Genomic DNA, 20,208 nt, shown 5'->3' on the forward strand with positions numbered 1-20,208 from the left:
AATTATGCTGAGAAAGCAAGAGGCTGTGACTGGCCCACTGTCATCCAGCAGAAGTCACATGGCCGAGTGGGGATTTGAACCCTGGTCTATCTCTCAGGTACAGTGGTACCTCGGGTTAAGTACTAACCGTATTTTTCGCTCCATAAGATGCACCTAGTTTTTAGAGGATGGAAACAAGAAAAAAAATATTCTGAACAAAACAGTGGATGTATGATTTTTGTGGTTCATGCTGTGGCCACAGACATGTGATCTGATGGTGAATTTGGGGTGACCCAATGCAAAAAGCCTGAGGATCCATGTGGATCCGTGCTTTGTAACCACTTTTTTGCACCATTGCGGCCCCCTCCCAGGCAGCCTCCTTTATCTCTAGCGTCCCTTATCTCCCTCCCCGATCGCTTGCGCATTAGCAGCTTTGTTTCAACACCCACTTCCCTCTTTCAAAAAGAAAAGCATATCTGTTTTTTGCCGCTGGGCAATTTGGCTCCAGGGACCACGCATTCGCTCCATAAGACGCACAGACATTTCCCCTTACTTTTTAGGAAGAAAAAAGTGTGTCTTGTGGAGCGAAAAATACGGTAATTCATTTCGGAGGTCCGTTCTTAACCTGAAACTCTTCTTAACCTGAAGCACCACTTTAGCTAATGGGGCCTCCTGCTGCCGTTGCACCGCCGGAGCACAATTTCTGTTCATATCCTGAAGCAAAGTTCTTAACCCGAGGTACTATTTCTGGGTCACCGGAATCTGTAACCTGAAGCGTATGTAACCTGAGGTACCACTGTACTAGTCTGGCCCTCTAACCACTGCTGCATGGACCTTGCTCGCCCAGGAGGCAGTGACAGCCAACATCTTGAATGGCTTTAAAAGAGGATGGGACAAATTGATGAATGAAAAGGGCTTTTGATGGCTCCTAGCCAGAATGGCTCTGCTGTGACTTCACAGCTGGAGGCGCCATGCTTCTGAATCCCAGCTGCTGGAAGCCAAAGAAGAAGAAGAAGAAGAAGAGTTTGGATTTGATATCCCGCCTTTCACTCGCCTTCAGGAGTCTCAAAGCAGCTAACATTCTCCTTTCCCTTCCTCCCCCACAACAAACACTCTGTGAGGTGAGTGGGGCTGAGAGACTTCAGAGAAGTGTGACTGGCCCAAGGTCACTCAGCAGCTGCATGTGGAGGAGCAGGGAAGCGAACCCGGTTCACCAGATTACGAGACTACTGCTCTTAACCACTACACCACACTGACTCTCGGAGAGGAGAGGGCTCTTGGGTTCGAATTCTGCTTGCCTGTTTCCCATGCGGACGACCATTATACTCCAACAAATCCAAACCCTGGTTCAATCAGGAATGCCTCGCTATGACGCGCTCTTTGTTGGGAAAATACAGGAATTAGAGGTCTGCCAATCTACTCCCTGCAGAGTGGTTTGAAGCTGAACAAAATTATAAAGCTTTGAACAAAAAGAAAAAGCCTAAGGCCTAACGGGAAGAGTGGCAATATTTAATAGAGGCCTCTTGAAGGAGAGACGCAGTCACCTTTGGAAAATAATTGCAAAAGGTTGGCAAGATTCCCCTTCCAAAGGGGAATATACCATCTCTGTTGGGGTTTGGGAGTCATGCTTCCAATCCTTATACACAACTAACCAGCATCTTCAGGCTCTGTCCTGACCTCTAAGTGATCCTGGTGCTGAGTGGCCCCTGGTGTCAGCGGAAGAAGCTCCCAGGCCCATTCAGTCTCTCAAACCTGGCAAAGCTCCTGGTGCAGACATTATTTCACCTGAGCTTCTTAAGGCCAATGCAGACTGGTGGGCCCCAGTGCTTGCTGCCTTGTTCACCAGCTTGTGGGCTCCTGCTGGCCCTGTGAAGACAGGAGGCTGGACCAGGTGGGCCTTGGGCCTGATCCAGCGGGCTCTTAGGTTCTTAACTCCATGACGCTATCCTCTGCTTGTGCTCCGTTTCTGAGTTCACCATCCTTAAAGTTCAGTTCTCACCCCTTTTCTTTATTAGTTTGCAATATTTTAAATTGAGTTTGCATGAAAATTCACACAAACTTTTGTACGCCTCTCTGCTGATCTATGCATTTCTGTAGGCAGGTTTATTCAATATATTCACCCCCCCCCCAAAGTCATCCTCCCTAATTTAATGTTTGTTTGCACATTGTTTCCCTTGAATGCATGCACTTTTATACACTTTTTTAAAAAAATCAAAAACTACTTTTGCAAAATTCAGAAAACATCTCCTGATGTTCTCATATTTTACATATTTTTTCACATATTTTACATATTTTTTTAAGGAGTACTCTCATTTTGACTAAAATAAATCATTTTATAGTTCAAATCAGGGGAAATAAATACAGTAAATGGACAAAAGTGCAAAGTTTCACAAAATGTTTAGGGGAATGCATACCCCTGTGTTGCCCCCCCCCCGAAAAAAAGCACTGGTTCTGCCTATATTTTAAATTTAAAACAAACGCAGTTGCCCATTTTGCAGCTGCCTTCGGTCTCAGGCTTACGACTCCCTCCGCGGAGGATTTACATGGGGAACCCGCCTCATTCGGGAACTGCAGCTCTGAGCATCTCGGGGAACGGCCTGGGCACACGCCCTTTCTCTCCCTCCGCTCCAGGCCTGATCCTTATCGTGCGGCTGGTAAAACAAGTACCAATTTGGCAAGGTGCAGAGCATGGCAGGCGGGGAAGAGAGGCAGGTGCTTCCAAGGAGGAAACCCCAGGCATGGCTCTAGGGATCCCCCTGCCCGTTAGGATCCCAGCCGCTGCACCCCATTGGTGGGGGGGGGGAGGATCATGGAATTGTTGAGTTGGAAGGGGCCCCCCAAAGGTCATCCAGCCCAACCCCCCTGCAATGCAGGAATCTCAACTAAAGCATCCATGGCAGGTGGCCATAACTCACCTCTGTCATCTCTAAGCTATGGTGCAATGGTGGGGAACACCTGCCTTGAATGCAGAAGGCCCAGGGTTCAACCTCCAGGCAGGGCTAGGAAAGCCCCCACTGGCCCCTCCCAGATCCTAGTTCAACCCTCTCACCCAGCCACTGCCCCCTTGTTTCTGAAAACTCACCCCCTGCCCTGTGAAAAGCGTTATTCAGAACAGCAATTAGCACGATCCGCTAAAGAAGGTAACAACACAGTAAAATTCGAAACAGGAACCCTCTATCACCCACTGATTCCAAATCCAGTTGAAAGCTATTTAGTTCAGTTAAGTCAACCCAACTGATGCAGGTGATCCAGTGGACTACTGCAATGTACTCTACGTGGGGCTACCTTTGAAGGTGACCCGGAAACTACAACTAATCCAGAATGTGGCAGCTAGACTGGTGACTGGGAGCAGCCTCCGAGACCACATAACACCTGTCTTAAAAGACCTACACTGGCTCCCAGTACGTTTCCGAGCACAATTCAAAGTGTTGGTGCTGACCTTTAAAGCCCTAAACGGCCTCGGTCCAGTATATCTGAAGGAGCGTCTCCACCCCCATTGTTCTACCCGGACACTGAGGTCCAGCACCGAGGGCCTTCTGGCGGTTCCCTCACTGCGAGAAGCCAAGTTACAGGGAACCAGGGAGAGGGCCTTCTCGGTGGTGGCGCCCGCCCTGTGGAACGCCCTCCCACCAGATGTCAAAGAGAAAAACAACTACCAGACTTTTAGAAGACATCTGAAGGCCGCCCTGTTTAGGGAAGCTTTTAATGTTTGATGTTTTATGGTATTTTAATATTTTGTTGGAGTGGGCTCATTATTATTATTATTATTATTATTATTATTATTATTATTATTATTATTATTCCTGGTAATTGGCTGCCTTGGGAAAACTCAGAATCATAAATGCAAACGAACCAGGCCAAAAGAAGCGGGTTTGAAAGGGACAATCAGATTTTAGATGCAAAGTGAGGAAGGTGTTTCACTCGAGGGTCTAGCCTAGTAAATAAGTGATCCCAGCTCTCAGAGGGGGGGGGCCTCCAACACCCCTCGGCTGCCCCCTTGCCTCTTACTGCCCCCTAAGCAATCCCACTGCTGCCCACTTTGGGCACCGCGGGGTGAAGCATTTGCCCAGCATGCAGAAGGACCAGGGCTCCATTACCAGGTAGGGCTGGACTGTCCCCATGGTTTGAAAGCCCAGAGAGCAGCTGCCAGTCAGTGTCGACAATACTGAGCTCGATGGACCAATGGACTGACTCCGTATAAAGCAGATCCCTACATTCCTATTTAAAGCAGACCAAGAGGACTAGAATCTTAGTTTATTGTTAGAGGAATGGCTGCAGCTTTGTATGCAGAAGGTTCAGTCCCTAGAGAGGGCTGGGAGTGTCCCTTTCTTGAAACCCTGGAGAGCCACTGCCAGCCAGTGCAGGCAGTGCTGAGCTAGGTGGATCCATCCATCTGACTGAGGAGCAAAGGAAACTCTCTTCCACCATTTAAACCATCCACACAGCTGCAAATAAAACAATTTAAGTGTGTGGTAAAAGTGCATTATGCAAATTTGACACTAGATGGCGATGGTGGGCAATGGCAAATTTAATATATTTTTCAAAACGCTTTTTTAAAACAGCATTTTCACAGCGTTTTTTAAATATGTGTCTAGATTCCACCTTTGTTTAGCACCATGGGGACTAGAATCTTGCTTTGTTTTCAGGGGAGGGCTGCAGCTTAGGGGTGAAGCACCTGCTTTGCATGCAAAGGGGCCCACATTCAACCCTCAACGGCCTTTCCAGGCAGGGCTGTGAAGGATCCCTTACCTGGAGAGCTGCTGTCAGTCCGTGCAGGCCGTGCTGAGCTTGATGGATCAACAGCCTTTGTGTCCGAGGTGCAACACAACCACAGACACAGCAGAAACACCACAAGTGTAACCCCCCCCCCCAAATCCCTGTCTTTCTTTCACACACTCAGGCCCATCCCAACACCCTACAAACTGATCCTCTGTTCCGACGGGGCACCCATAAAAACTGCTCGCAGGCTGACTCACGCCGCTTTACAATGGGAGTCAGCCAAGGCTCAGGTGCCTGGCATGCACTGATCAGGTGCCAGGAGCCCAAAATAACCCCCGTTTATTGGGTGCTAATCACCACTGCCAGCGCTGCCAGCCCCTGTTAAACACAGGCTTAGAGGGCGGGTATTTTAGTCCTTTCCTCACACATCCAGCCCAGCATCCTGTCCTCACAGGGGCTGACCAGATGCCTCAATGGGAAGCCTGCAAGCAAGATTCGAACACAAGAGCCCTCTCCCCTCCTGGGGTTTCCAGCAACTGGGGTTCAGAACCATGGCTGCCTCCAACCAAGGTGGCAGAGTGTAGTGGTTAGTAGCCATCGAGAGTCCTTCCTTCAATCTAATCGTCTTTTAAAGCAATCCAAGTTGGCTGCCATCGCTGCCTCTGGTGGCAGGGAGTTCCATAGTTTAACTCTGCACTGCATGAAGAAGGACTTCCTTTTACCTCTCCTGAATCTCGCAGCAGTTCCAGGGTTAGGAGAGAGGAAGAAAAGCGTTTCTCTATCCGCTTTCTCCATGCCAGGCATGAATTTATAAACGTCTATCACTCTATCATGTCGCCTCTTCCTTGCCTTTCCTTCATCCTAAAGAGTCCCAAACGCTCTAACCTTTCCTCTAACGCTCTAACCTTTCTTACAAACAAAGAATTGTAGACCAAGGGTCATCTAGTCCAACAATCTGCAAATCAGCAATCCCACCTCAAGAATCCATCTTAACCTCAGAAAGTTCTTCCTAGTGTTCTGCAGGAAGAGCAGTGCCAGATCCTGGGGCCTCAAGTTTCAGCAGCACCCCTGGGCGACAAAGAAATTTGGCACCCCTCGGCCTCTTGTCTTCCATTCCGCATCATAGTTGCAGCCCCCCCCCCCAAGGTCTCTGCTTCCAGTACAGTGGTACCTCAGGTTAAGAACTTACTGGTAATTCGTTCTGGAGGTCCGTTCTTAACCTGAAATGGTTCTTAACCTGAGGTACCACCTTAGCTAATGGGACCTCCTGCCGCTGCTGCGTGATTTCTGTTCTCATCCTGAAGCAAAGTTCTTAACCCGAGGTACTATTTCTGGGTTAGCAGAGTCTGTAACCTGAAGCGCCTGTAACCCGAGGTACCACTGTACAACCAAAGCAATCCTGCTCCTCTAAATCTGCCCCAGAGGAGACTTCAGTCGTACCTCAAGTTACAGACACTTCAGGTTACAGACTCTGCTAACCTAGAAATAGTACCTTGGGTTAAGAACTTTGCTTCAGGATGAGAACAGAAATCGCACGACGGCAGCAGGAGGCCCCATTAGCTAAAGTGGTACCTCAGGTTAAGAACAGCTTCAGGTTAAGAACGGACCTCCAGAACGAATTAAGTTCTTAACATGAGGTGCCACTGTAAAGAGGTTTGATCTGGCAGAGGACCCTCTCTCCAATTCTGCCTGCGTTTAAAAACAAATCTACGAAATGCACACATTCTAAGATTTGTGGGGTGCAAGGCAACCTAAATTATTGGGTCCAGCAAATGTCAGAATTAATCAAGGTCTGGGTAAAGTCAGGCTGGCCTGGTGATCTCTTGCGGAGTCCGGTGTTGTATGGGAGTCGGCGTCGTGAGATTCCTGCATCGCAGAGGGTAAAAAAAAAAAAAGAATTGTAGGGTTGGAAGGGACCATGACGGTCATCTAGCCTGACCCCCTGCGATGCAGGAATCTTTCCCTCAACGCGGGGCTCAGACCCACAACCCTGAGATCAAGAGTGTCCATGCTCTATCCCCAAATGATCAATCCTACCTTTCTGTGATTCCCTGATTTATTTTTACCCTGCCTCAAGGCAGGATGCCGGACTAGATGGGCCACTGGCCTGATCCCAAGAAAAAAGCACACCAAGAACTCAGGCCAATATAAGTTTCCGTAGTGGGAGTGGTCCCTATTCACAAATCAATAGTTAATTGTAACAAAAACTAATCCATTCAAAAGTATGTATTCTGACAAGGATTACAGCCTCAAATAGAGATTACAAACTCAAACTCATAAGGATTGTTGTTGTTTAGTCATTTAGTCGGGTCCGCCTCTTCGTGGCCCCCTGGACCAGAGCACGCCAGGCACTCCTGTCTTCCACTGCCTCCCGCAGTTTGGTCAGACTCATGCTGGTAGCTTCGAGAACACTGTCCAACCATCTTGTCCTCTGCCATCCCCTTCTCCTTGTGCCCTCCATCTTACCCAACATCAGGGTCTTTTCCAGGGAGTCTTCTCTTCTCATGAGGTGGCCAAAGTCTTGGAGCCTCAGCTTCAGGATCTGTCCTTCTAGTGAGCACTCAGGGCTGATTTAATTAAGAATGGAGAGGTTTGATCTTCTTGCAGTCCAGGGGACTCTCAAGAGTCTCCTCCAGCACCAGAATTCAAAAGCATCCTGGCAGCTCTGACACATCCATTCTTTGGCAATCAGCCTTCTTTATGGTCCAGCTTTCACTTCCATACATAAGGATATGTATATCCAATTATGGATCAGAGACCAGTAAGTTCATGTTAGTCCATATATATATATATATTATATTTATACGAATTCTTCAAACTTACACGACCCTTTAAAGATTAGCTGATGAAGAGGAATACATTGAAACACGGCCCTGTCCTGGTTTCTGATCCATATTGACTTCTGACTTCTGCTCAATGATTGAATCGGACTGTGGACTAACATGAACTTACTGGACTGTGATCCAATCCTGCTTGGGGCCTCTGACTGACCCTGGTGAAGGCAGGAGGCTGTGAGTTCCACAGGTGTCCTAGTGAGTCCCATGACCGAGGACCCCACCACGATGTCACCTTCTGAACAGACAGCCTTATAGAGACCCCAACTTGGGACTGGATCCTGCCCGGGCAGAGTAAGAAAGAAACAGCGCAGGTCCGTCCTCCCCCCAACTCTGCTCCACCAACCCCCGCTTCGCTACAGGCCTGTCCTGATGAGACTTGCAAGGGAATTCAAAAGGATTCCCCCCCCCCCGCCACTGCCGCTGCGAAGGTGCCGTGTCCCCCAGAGCAAAGTCGGCTCTCTCTTCCTGCTTTTTCATTCCTGCCATGGGAAAACGAACACTCATAAATCACTTGTCTTCTTGGGGAATGGCGGCTCAGCCCCCCCTCCTGTCACCGGCCCCCTCCAGCCCCTGCTCACACCTGGGACCCCCCCTTTCCTGATCCACCCTCAAATGGAGGCCATGTGGGCTCAAAACATCAGAACAGCCCAGCAGAATCAGGCCAGTGGTCCGTCTGGTTCAGCGTTCTGCTCTCACAGCGTCCAAATGCCCCTGAGAACCTAGGGATCGAGATAGACTGCCTCTGCACCTGGAGGTTCCATAAGGAAGAGCCTGGTTGCGGGATCAGGCCAAAGGGGGCCTGCCTAGGCCAGCATCCTTTCCTCACATGGGCCAAGCAGATGTGTTACAGCAGGCAGAGGCAAACTCGGCCCTCCAGGTGTTTTGAGACTACAGTTCCCATCATCCCTGACCACTGGTCCTGTTAGCTAGGGATTAATGGAGTTGTAGTCCCAGAACATCTGGAGGACCGAGGTTGCCTATGCCTGTGTTATGGGAAACATTCAAGCGAGGCCTGAGCACAAAGAACCCCTCCTGCGCTTGCCAGAAACATTGCTGTCTCTGACTGCGAAGGCCCAGCCCAGCCCTCTCCTCCTCCATGGATTTTTCTCATCCTCTTTTAAATCCATCCAGGTTGGTGGCCCTCACTGCCTCCAGTGGCAGGGAGTCCCATGGGCTCATTCAAACTTCCTTTCGTGCTGGATTTCTAGGCACAGGTCTGTGCTGTCTCTGAGACCTTCATTTGGTCACAGCAATCCATGGATCGCCCATATTGCTGTTTGTTGTGATTCAGCATTAAAGACCGGGTTTTCGCGGGGAAAGAGCCCAGGCAAAAACAAAAAGCACTCTGGCATGGTGCTTTAAAGTGCTAGAAGGAGTCATAGAGTTGGAAGAGATCCCCAAGAGTCATCTAGTCCAACCCTCTGCAATGCAGGACAAAGGGTAAGTGACCCTGTATGTTCCATGAAGAAGGACTTTCTCTTATCCATTCTGAATCTTCCAGTATAGTGGTACCTTGGCTCTCAAACTTAATCCGTTCTGGAAGTCTGTTCCAAAACCAAAGCGTTCCAAAACCAAGGCACACTTTCCCATAGAAAGTAATGCAAAACGGATTAATCCGTTCCAGACTTTTAAAAACAACCCCTAAAACAGCAATTTAACATGAATTTTACTATCTAACGAGACCATTGATCCATAAAACGAAAGCAATAAACAATGTACTGCAGACACACAATCAATCATCTGAAGGCAGCCCTGTTTAATGTTGAATAGATTATTGTATTTTAATATTTTGTTGGAAGCCGCCCAGAGTGGCTGGGGAAACCCAGCCAGATGGGAGGGGTATAAATAATAAATTATTATAATAATATTATTATAATCAATCCATCAGTAGCTGAACTGGGTTCCACCAGTTACAAAAACAAAACAAAAAGAGCAGCAAAAACAAAAATGCAAAATAAAGAGCAAAAACAGACAGACCTCAGTGTAACACTCAAAACGGAAGCATGGCACTCAAAATGGAGCACGTTCGGCTTCAGAAAAATGTTTGCAAACCAGAACACTTACTTCCGGGTTTGCAGTGTTTGGGTTCCAAGTTGTTTGAGTACCAAGGAGTTTGAGAACTGAGGTACCACCGTATTCAGCTTCATGGGATTCCCGGGAGTTTTCATGTTATGAGAGAAGCAAAAAGTTTCTCTCTCTCTACTTTTTTCATGCTGGGCATAATTTTAGAAACCTCTGTCATGTTGCCTCTTCCTCACCTGAAAAGTCCCAAACTCCTCCACTTTTCTTCATAAGCAAGCCCCTCCATTCATTCCCTGAAACATTTTGGTTCCCCTTTCCTGATCTTTTCTCTGCAATCTCCTTCTTGAGGCAACTGGAACTGCACACAGTACTCCAAATGCCACAAATTTGTATAACAGCATCATGATAGTTCACACACACACAATGCGTAAGCTTTTGAGTTTCACTGAACTGTTCAGCCTGTGGAATCTCTGGTATACGCAACGTAGGGTGCAGCAACTGGCAGCCCAAGCCTTTTTGAGGTGATGTTGCAAACGTCAGTCAATTCCACTTTCTCAACCCCCTCCCCCTAATCTTAAATCCAGTCATTCACATTTCCACACCTGTTTGTGAATTATTATTTTTAATGCCTCACGAAAATTCAGCAGCGTTTCAATGTGAATTCATCACAGTATAAAAAAAAAAGCACATAGATTCATGACCGCAGACATAAAAAATGTTTTATATTATGGAGAATGGCAAATATACATATTTGTACCACAGCCAAAATCACATGCAAAACTTCTTTGCCCTGTGTCTGGAGAAGAAATCAACCCACGAATTGTTTCCAGGCTGCCAATGATACAGAAAATTTGTGCTAGAAAGCGATGGAGGTTTTTCACGAGGACTTTTTAAAGTTGCAAAATGATGCAGGAAGGTAGAGGTTAGGTTAGAGAATTCAGATAAGCCAGATATGTAAATTAGATAAATAAAGTCGAGGAAGCAAATAAAGTACTGTGAGCAGAAACTGCAAGTGTGCTTGCGGAAAGACTTAACATTGTGAGAGTTATGTGATGTCGCCACAGCAGAAAAGCAAGACGAAAAACGTCGCTTTTAGGGAAAACATGAACTGCAGCAGAATGGAAGCAGCTCTGCTGGGTGGGAAGGAAAACTGTGGCCCCACAGCGCAGCCTGGCTCTCCCCTTGAGATCTCGGAGCTGCTGCCAGCCAGAGCGCGCAAGGTGACGGGCAACAGATCCGAGCAGAGGCGGCCATTTCACCCTCTCTGAAGGCTTTCAGAGTGCTGCTGAGGGCAGGAGGGCATGCCAGGATCTGGGAGAAAGCAGGAGGGCAGTGGAATGGGGGGGGAGACCCAGAAAGCAACCCACCCTTTGTTGTGGCAGGGATCTCACTTGCCACACCAGAAAAAGCAGCCTGGCACCGCCTGGCAGGCGCTTAATCACAGTAATTACAAAGGCAATAAACTGTTTACTGAGAAAGCAACAAATTGCTGAACCTTTGAACGTCACTCGGGCCCCGGGCAGGACACACCACAACTGCTGCTTCCCAAGGAGGCGCCAGGACATAGGTAAACTGTGGAACTCCCTCCCACTGGAGGCCACCAACTCGGACAGCTTTAGAAGAGCATTGGGGCAGGTTTGTGGAGGGTAAGGCTTATTGGTGGCTACTGGGAACCCTGGCTCTGCTCTGCCTCCACAGTCCGAAGGGGCAATGCTTCCAAAGACCAGTGGCGGGAAACCGCAGGAAGGCACAGGGCCTGTTTGTGGGCATCTCATTGGCATCTGGTTGGGCTCTGTGAGAGAAGGAGGCTGGACTAGAAGGGTCATTGGCCTTGTCCAGCAGGCTCTTCTTACGTGCTCATGGAACATCCAGGCTCAGAGGCAGTCTATCCAGAATCCTAGGGTCTTGGGGGCATTTGGCCACTGTGAGAGCAGAATGCTAGGCTAGATGAACCATTGGCCTGATCATGCAAGCTCTTCTTAAGTTTGAAGCAAGAAAATTTCTTTGCATAGCACAACAGCCAAGGCTCTCCATGCCCCCAAAGATCTGCACCATTGCTCTCAAGTAAGGTGCTGCTTAAAGGACGTGGGTGGCGCTGTGGGTTAAACCACAGAGCCTAGGACTTGCCGATCAGAAGGTCGGCGGTTCGAATCCCCGTGACGGGGTGAGCTTCCGTTGCTCGGTCCCTGCTCCTGCCAACCTAGCAGTTTGAAAGGACATCAAAGTGCAAGTAGATAAATAGGTACCGCTCCGGTGGGAAGGTAAACGGCGTTTCCATGCGCTGCTCTGGTTCGCCAGAAGCGGATTAGTCATCCTGCCACATGACCCAGAAGCTGGACGCCGGCTCCTGAGTGCTGCAACCCCAGAGTCGTCCGTGACTGGACCTAATGGTCAGGGGTCCCTTTACCTTTACCTTTACACATTCATTCATTCATTCATTCATTCATTCATTCCATAAAATGTATATTCTGCTTGTTCATTAAAAAACCAACAAACCATAAAACAGCAAAGGTTTATGAAAAGGATTTAGAAACAAAAACATTACCCAAAAAGAAGAATTAACAAGTATCATGTAAGACCTCCAGCAGCTAAATTAGCAACCGGCTGAAAGCAGAGCAAAACTTGCACCAGCTCTCTAAACATCTGGACAGGATAAAATGTTCTTGGTGACCAGTGAAGAGAGTTCAGGGAAGGTGACCACCTGCTGTCAAGTGGCGGGGAGTTCCAAAGTATAGGCATTGCCATCTGTTGATGGACTGCAGCTGCCACGCTGGCTGATGGGGAGTGTAGTCAGCAACAACTGGAAGGGCACCAGCTTTCCCAGCCTGCCCCAAAATGGCAGGTCAGGAGGCTTCAGTTTTTGCTTACGGATTCAACACACAAAGCAGCACGCCCCGTCAGAAGCAGAATCACTAAATGCACCATTAAGAGAAAACCATCTGATTCCAGCTTAGCTTTGGAGTCGCCTGCGTTTCCGGTCCTCCGGGTGCCTTCCTTCACCCTCTCCTCTTCCTCGGGCAAATCATCTGAGGAATTAATTTCGATTCATTAAGACAGGCAGGAGTTCTCAGGGGAAGAGTGGAGGGTGGGGCCACATCCCCTCCCTTCCCTCCATCAGGCGGTCGGGTTAATTTTCTCTGCAGGCAGGAACACAGTGCACAGAACATCAGAGGATGTGTCTGGGTGCAGGATCAGGCTGAAGGGGCTCAGATCACCCAGCCTCCTGTTCTCACTGTGGCAGATGCCGCAACAGGCAAGGACTTCAAAAGATGCTCAGGCTCTGAGCTACAATGGCTCTGTTCTCCCCTCCACTGTTGGAGGAAAGATGTCTCTAAGGAGCGGTCCTTTTTTTGGTCCTATAGCTCCCCCTTTGCTTTTTTCACATTTGCCATTGAGCTTCAGAAATCTGGTGTCCTTAAGACAGCTCCAGCAAAAAGGCAGCACCCTCAGAACGTAGGAAGAGTATTCTGGATCAAGCCAGTGTCCCATCTAGTCTAGCATCTGAACATATACCCCCAAGGGAATTTGCAGGATTCGAGCAAAAGAATGATACTCTCCCCTCCTCTGGTTTCCAGAAGCCTTGCAGCCTCCAGCTGTGGCTCGTAGCCATTGATAGCCACTTGCCCTCCTCCATTAATTTCTCCAATTGCCTCTTTAAAATTTCCAGGTTGGAATCCATGGCTGCCTCCTGTGGCAGTGAGTTCCATTGGTTAACCATGTGCTGCATGAATAAGGACTTTCTTTTCTCATTCCTGAATCCCCCAACATTCAGCTTTATGGGATGCCCCCTGTCATGTACTGAGTTGAATAGGATCCAAAATGCAGCAGTCTGATTGGTCCTAGAACAATAGGATCCAAAATGCAGCAGTCTGATTGGTCCTAGAACAATAGGATTCAGAATGCAGCAGTCTGATTGGTCCTAGAACAATGAAGCAGTATGATTGGTCCGCAGGAGCCACCTAATCCAGCTCCAGGTGGAAGTGAATCCACAACCTGATTGGCCTACAGGAGAATTCCGGAATTAGCCAATCACGTGCAGCCCATTGTGTAAATAATGTACAGTGTATAAAGCAGATACTTTGGGGGAACTTTCATTCCTCCTCACCACTATGAGCTGAATAAAGAGCATGAAATCCACTCTCAGCTTTGAATATATTTCACCCCCAAACTAGGAGAGAGGAAGGAAAACTTCTCTCCACGACTTTGCGTCATTTTGTATATTCTGTTCTCACTGGGGCCAACCAGATGCACATTATGGAAAACCCACGAGCGGTTTCTGAGCACACGAGTAATTCTCCCCTCCTGTGGTTCCCAGGGACTGGGGTTCAGAAGCATCGCCGCTGCCTCCAGCTGTGGGGCCAAGCAGAGCTTTCCTGGCTAGTAGCCAGCGACACCCCTCCATGAATTTGTCTAATCTTCTTTTAAAGCCAAGTTGATTGATGGCCATCACTGCAGGCTAGATGATGGGGCAGTGCATTCCAAAAAAGCCCAGGGTCCAGCAGGTCCAAAACATGACCTACAGGCAAGTCCAGGGCCGACACTGCAGGGATGGTGTAGCTCAGCCACAAGGAGTGGCTCAGTTTGGAGAGAAGGGGACTCCAATCTGTGCCATTTCCAGAAAATGAAAGGTTCAAGAAGTAGACCTTAGATCAGCCTTTCTCAACCTGTGGGTCCCCAGATGTTGTTGAACTACAACTCCCATCACCCCTAGCTAGCAAGGCTAGTTGTAGTCCAACAACATCTGGGGAGCCACAGGTTGAGAACTGCTGCCTTAGATACGCTGTCCTCCTAAACCACACCTGGACCACCAATGGCGGCTGTGAAGGAGATCCAGGGATTGCTTCCTCATGAGGAAACCCCCTGAATCCCAAGGAACACAGTGGCTCGGAGACCACAGACCCGTGTTCCGAACCTGGATCTTTTGGTACCACTGTTCTTGAAGACAAGGCGGGTGCTGATCCTTCTCTGATGTATCTAAGGGTCTCACACACCAGTCCTCAAGGACCTCCCCTCTCCCTCCTCCTGAGTTCATCCTCACCCAGCCCAGCAGCTCAGCTGAAATATCAGGACTCAGCACCAGAGAAAACTGTTTAAAAATGCCTGCAGTGGGGCCAGTAGACAAACCCCGGTGGCGACTCGTAATGTGAACAAAAAGATATAATTCCCATGGTTGGCAGGGTCACAAAGGAAGGAGAGATTTCTATCCGTGGAAATGCAATCACGATAATAGCAGTAATAATAATAGTAATGTCATAATGATAGACCAGAAAATATATTTGCACAGGAGGTTCTAGGACATAAAGGGGAAAATTGGATCCTTTGTTCTTTCAATTAGCATACGTCGAGGAGAGTATATCTCAAGGTCAGAACATCAGAAGAGCCCTGCAGGGCTCGATCAGGCCTGAGGGAGGCACACCTAGTCTGGCCTCCTGTTCCCACAGAAGTCACATGCCCCTGAGAACGTAGGAATTGAGATAGACTGCCCCTGGAGCTGGAGGTTCCATAAGGACGTCCGAAGAGCCTAGTTGCTGGATCAGGCCAAAGGGGGCCCACCTAGTCCAGCATCCTGTTTTCACAGCAGCCAACCAGATGCCATCTTGGGAAATCTGAAAGCAGGACCAGAGCACAAGAACAGTTCTCCCCTCCTTCCATTTCCAGCAATTGGCATTCAAAAGCATGTGCAGAGCACAGCCATGAAAAGCCCTCTCCTCCTCCACGAACATCTCCAGTCCTCTTTTAAAGCCATCACTGCTTCCTGTGGGAGGGAGTTCCACAGTTCATCTCTGGACCTGGCGTCTTCTCCATTTCATCCCTACTGCTTCTCAGTGGTCCCATTTGGTTTCCAGGTCCGGTTGGCACACAAACTGGCTGTGAATGTTAGAAAGAGTGATGTTACTTAGTTATTTTTGTGCTGCATTTCTCTCCCACGTTTCCCTCCCAGGAGCTCAAGGTGGCTGGCCTGTGGTTCTCCCCACCTCCTCGTTTAATCCCCACAACAACCCTGTGAGGCAGGTTCAACTGAAAGAAGAGCTCACCTCCAGTGAGAGCTTCATGGCCGAGAGAGTGTGGGGATTCGAACCCTGGTCTGGCCCTCTGGTGGCACCACTTGGCCACCACTCACTCTCATTACAGATATTGCAGCCCCTCACCCACAGAGACTTTTCCCCAAGCTGTGCAAAGCCACAGCAGACAACAATTTGGGTTGTAATCCCCTTTTACACCTTGGAACTCCCTGCCTATTGATATCATGCAGACACCTTCCCTGCCCACGTTTCAGCGCCTGCTAGTTTTAATGTGTTTCTTTTTTAACATATTCTGTTTCTTAAGTTGTTGTTCATTCTTCTTCTTGATAATCTTACCATTTTCTATCCTTTTGTTGTTTACAATCAAGTGGTATATAACTTTTTATGAAATGAAATAATAAGTGAACCATTTCCCCCCACTGACACGGAGGGCCAGATTTAGGTTGGATGAGGCCCTAAGCTAATGGGGCCCTTTATATGTCCAGCTGTCCTTTGTCAACAATAAATTGTCGCTGTTTTTTGTGTTGAATATATGCTATATATATGGTAATTTATGGACCTAATAGGTATCTAAAGCCATTTGCACATGCAGAATGTAGGCACCCTATATAGAAATGAGCAAACCAGTGATATTTTAGTGAGCAGGCTAGCAGGCGGGGCCCATGACTTACATCATAGGAGCCTACACAACACAAAACACTGTTGCTGTATGTAGGTTTTATTTTATTTTTTTATGTTATATTTTGGAAATGAACAGGATTTTTTTTCTTTACTTTTTTGGGGGGGCCCCAAGAGTATGGGGCCCTAAGCTATAGCTTGTTTAGCTTATACGTAAATCTGGCACTGTGGGCTGGGGGGAGGCTGGAAAAGGCCCCATTTCCTTTTGGGTTTGTGGCCTCCGTGACCGTGGCAGCCGCCCCTTGGCCCCGGATCAGCCCCTTCGATCCCCCGCGCCCACCTGGGGGGGTGTTTCCCGGGGACCCGAAGGGCCAGCGCAGGTGGAGTAATTCGGGGCGCACCTTCCCCGGAAGACGTTGAGCGAGAGATAAAGGGCAAGCCCCAACTCCTCTCTCAAGGCACAGCAGCAGACGGTTGAGGGAGCTACGCCCAGGCGTGTTTCCCTGGAGGGGATCCCAGGCCGCTGCTCCGCAAAACACACACACACACAAACACACACCCCGTGCGCCATTGCAAGGGTGGCAGCAAAGGAGCAGCAGCAATGTCTCGTTCTCCCTTCGGCAGGTCTGGATAGCTCAGTTGGTTAGAGTGTTTCCCAACCTTGTGCCTCCAGCTGTTTTTGGACTACAATTCCTATCATCCCTTGCCACTGGTCTTGCTAGTCAGGGATGATGGGAGTTGTAGTTCAAAAACAGCTGGAGGCACAAGGTTGGGAAACACACGATACTCTTTATTGTCATTGTCCCATACAGAACAACGAAATTGAAAAATCTACATAAGACATTCAAAAACCAACAAGCCTGCTATCCCAGCTATCCCAACCTGGTTAGCCCCCTAAAAACTCTGATACCCCAATTTTAAATACAATATACTCCTATACAGATTCCTTACAATGCGTTTAAAACCAAAATCGCATTTGGGTAGAAACTGTTTCTCAGGTGGCTTGTTGTTGCTGTTGTTTTGTCATTTAGTCGTGTCCAACTCTTCCTGACCCCCTGGACCAGAGCACGCCAGGCACTCCTGTCTTCCACTGCCTCCCGCAGTTTGGTCAAACTCATGCTGGTCGCTTCGAGAACACTGTCCCACCATCTCTTCCTCTGCCGTCCCCTTCTCCTTGTTCCCTCCATCTTTCCCAACACCAGGGTCTTTTCCAGGGAGTCTTCTCATGAGGTGGCCAAAGTCTTGGAGCCTCAGCTTCACGATCTGTCCTTCCAGTGAGCACTCAGGGCTGATTTCCTTCAGAATGGAGAGGTTTGAGCTTCTTGCAGTCCATGGGACTCTCAAGAGTCTCCTCCAGCACCAGAATTCAAAAGCATCCATTCTTCGGCGATCAGCCTTCTTTATGGTCCAGCTCTCACTTCCATACATCACTAGTGGGAAACCATAGCATTAACTATACAGGCCTTTGTTGGCAAGGTGATGTCTCTGCTTTTTAAGATGCTGGCTTTAAGTCCTAGTCTTTATAACCCTGTACCTTCTTCCAGAAGCAGAAGCATTTCCGGGGTGCACACTATCCTGCGCTATCTCTGCAGCTTTCTTATGGCGCCTGGAAACATAGATTTGATCCAAGGTGGGAAGAGTGCACCCCATTATTCTCTCCGCAATCTTTACAACCCTGGACAGCATTGTTTTTTCCCTGGCCGTGCAGCTCCCAAACGACACACACAGACCATAAGTTAATACACTCTCCACAGTACAATGGTAAAATGCCATCAACAGGTCCTTTAAGAGACTGTTTTTCCGGAGGATTCTCAGAAAATATAACCTCTACTGTGTTCTCTTCATCAGGTCTTTGCTGTTTTCTCCCCAGGTTAGGTCATCTCTCAACTCCATTCCCAGAAATCAAAACACCGAGACCTGTTCCACGCACTTCCCCTCAATAATAAGTGGCTGAATATTCAATTTACATTTCCTAAAGGTTGCAGGTTCGATTCCCTCATGGGACAGCTGCATATTCCTGGGGGTTGGACTGGATGATCCTCAGGGCCAGCCCTACAGTTCTGTGATCTAACCTAAATGTCAGGACTGGCTATTAGACACAATGCCTATGTTCTCCATCCTCTGAATGCCACTTGCAAGTGGGGAGAGTTGCTGGAGTCTGGCTTGTGTAGAATTATAGAGCTGGAAGGGACCTGGGGGTCATCTAGTCCAACCCCCTGCAATGCAGGAATCTCAGCTGAAGAATCCAGGACAGATGACTATCCAACCTCTGCTTAAAAACCTCCCAGGAAGGAGAGTCCACCACTTCTCGTGTAAGACCATTCTGCTGTTGAACTGCTCTTACTGTCAGAAAGTTTTTTCCATATGTTTCGTTGAAATCTCCTTTCTTGTAACTTGAAGCCATGGGTTCGAGTCCTACCCTCCGGAGCAGGAGAAAACAAGCTTGCTCCCTCCCCCAAGTGACAGCCCTTGAGATATTTGAAGATGACTCTCGTATATCCTCTCAGTCTTCTCTTTTCCAGGCTAAACACACCCGGCTCCTTCAACCGTTCCTCATAAGGCTTGGATTCCAGACTCCAGATCATCTTGGTCACCCTCCTCTGCACAGTTCCTCTGTCAATATCCTTGCCTAGTTTCAATCATTATTTTCACCATGTAATGTATTTTATTTTGCTTTTATTCCGTTTTATGGGTTTTATCTTTTGAAATGGCTTCGGCTGTACAAATAAATAATATTTGTATTTGTATTTGAAATTATGTGTGATTAGAAGCACCCTTCTCAGGTTGGGCCAAGTTTTTAACCCCCCCCCCCATTCCCCTAAACAGGGGGTGGGAAAGGAGCCTTCTTGGCCTGAGACTTTGGAGAGCCGCTACCAGTCAGAGCTGGGAGAGAGGACAAAGAGTCTGACCTCACCTAAGGCAACTCCTGGTGAGTCTTGAGGGAATGGCCATAAGGGCCCCTGCTTGGCATGCAGAAGGCCCTGCTTCAATCCCCCACAGCATCTCTAGGTAGAGCTGGGGGAGAGAGAGAAACCCCTGCTGCCAGTCAGTGTGGGTAATACTGAGCTACATAGACCAAAGTTGTATCAAGCAGCTTCCTATGTTCCTCTTTATTTAGAATCATGAGGACTAGCAGGCTTTTCGAGGGGAAGAGATGCAGCCTAGTGGCAGAGCCCCTGCTCTGCATGCAGAAGGTCTCAGCTTTGATTGCCAGCAGGTAGACTGGGAGAAACTCTGGAGAGCTGCTGCCAGTCAGTGTTGGTAATGCTGAGCTAGATGGTGGTCTGGCTTAGTATAAGGCAGCTTCCTGTGCTTCAAACCTCTATTCAGAACCACGAGGACTAGAATCTTGCTTTATTTTTAAAGGAAGGGCCATAGTTCAGTGGCAGAGCCCCTGCTTGGCATGCAGAAGGCCCTGGGCTCAATCCCCTGGCAGCATCTCCAGGTCCCTGCCTTCCTGCTGCTCTTGCCTGCTTGCACCAGGCCATCAGAGTACCTTGTGTCCAAAGGGGACAGCTCCCTGCCCCAAGGAGCATACAGAGCTTAGAGGAAAGGCTTAATAATAATCATAGTTTCCCCAGCCACTCCGGGTGGCTTCCAACAAAATACTAAAACAAAAACTGCAAATACAAACTGCACATTAACAGATAGCCCTTAAGAACAATTTTAAACAACCCCAGCCACCCCAAAGAAAACAAAACACGCACCTGAGTTAAAACCCCATCCCCATTAAAACCATAATTTTAGCGCAAGGGGTCTGCCCTCTTTCCACCCCCAAAGTTGTGGGACGCCTAAGCTGCGACCTCTGAATTGCAGCGGGTTGGACTAGATGACCCTTGGACCCCCTTCTAACGCTGCAATTCTGTGATGCCATGGGAAGGGGGCAGGAGGTGCGCAATTGCCTCTGCCAGACGCACGCAGGTTTAGCTACAGGCTGGCTCCGCCCCCACGCCTTCACCCCACCTGCGGAGGGTCGAGCACCTGCCCAGGTGACCCTCGGATAGCTCATC

Source organism: Podarcis erhardii, assembly GCF_964252035.2.
Source record: "Podarcis erhardii genome assembly, chromosome: 16".
Lineage (NCBI taxonomy): Eukaryota > Metazoa > Chordata > Lepidosauria > Squamata > Lacertidae > Podarcis > Podarcis erhardii.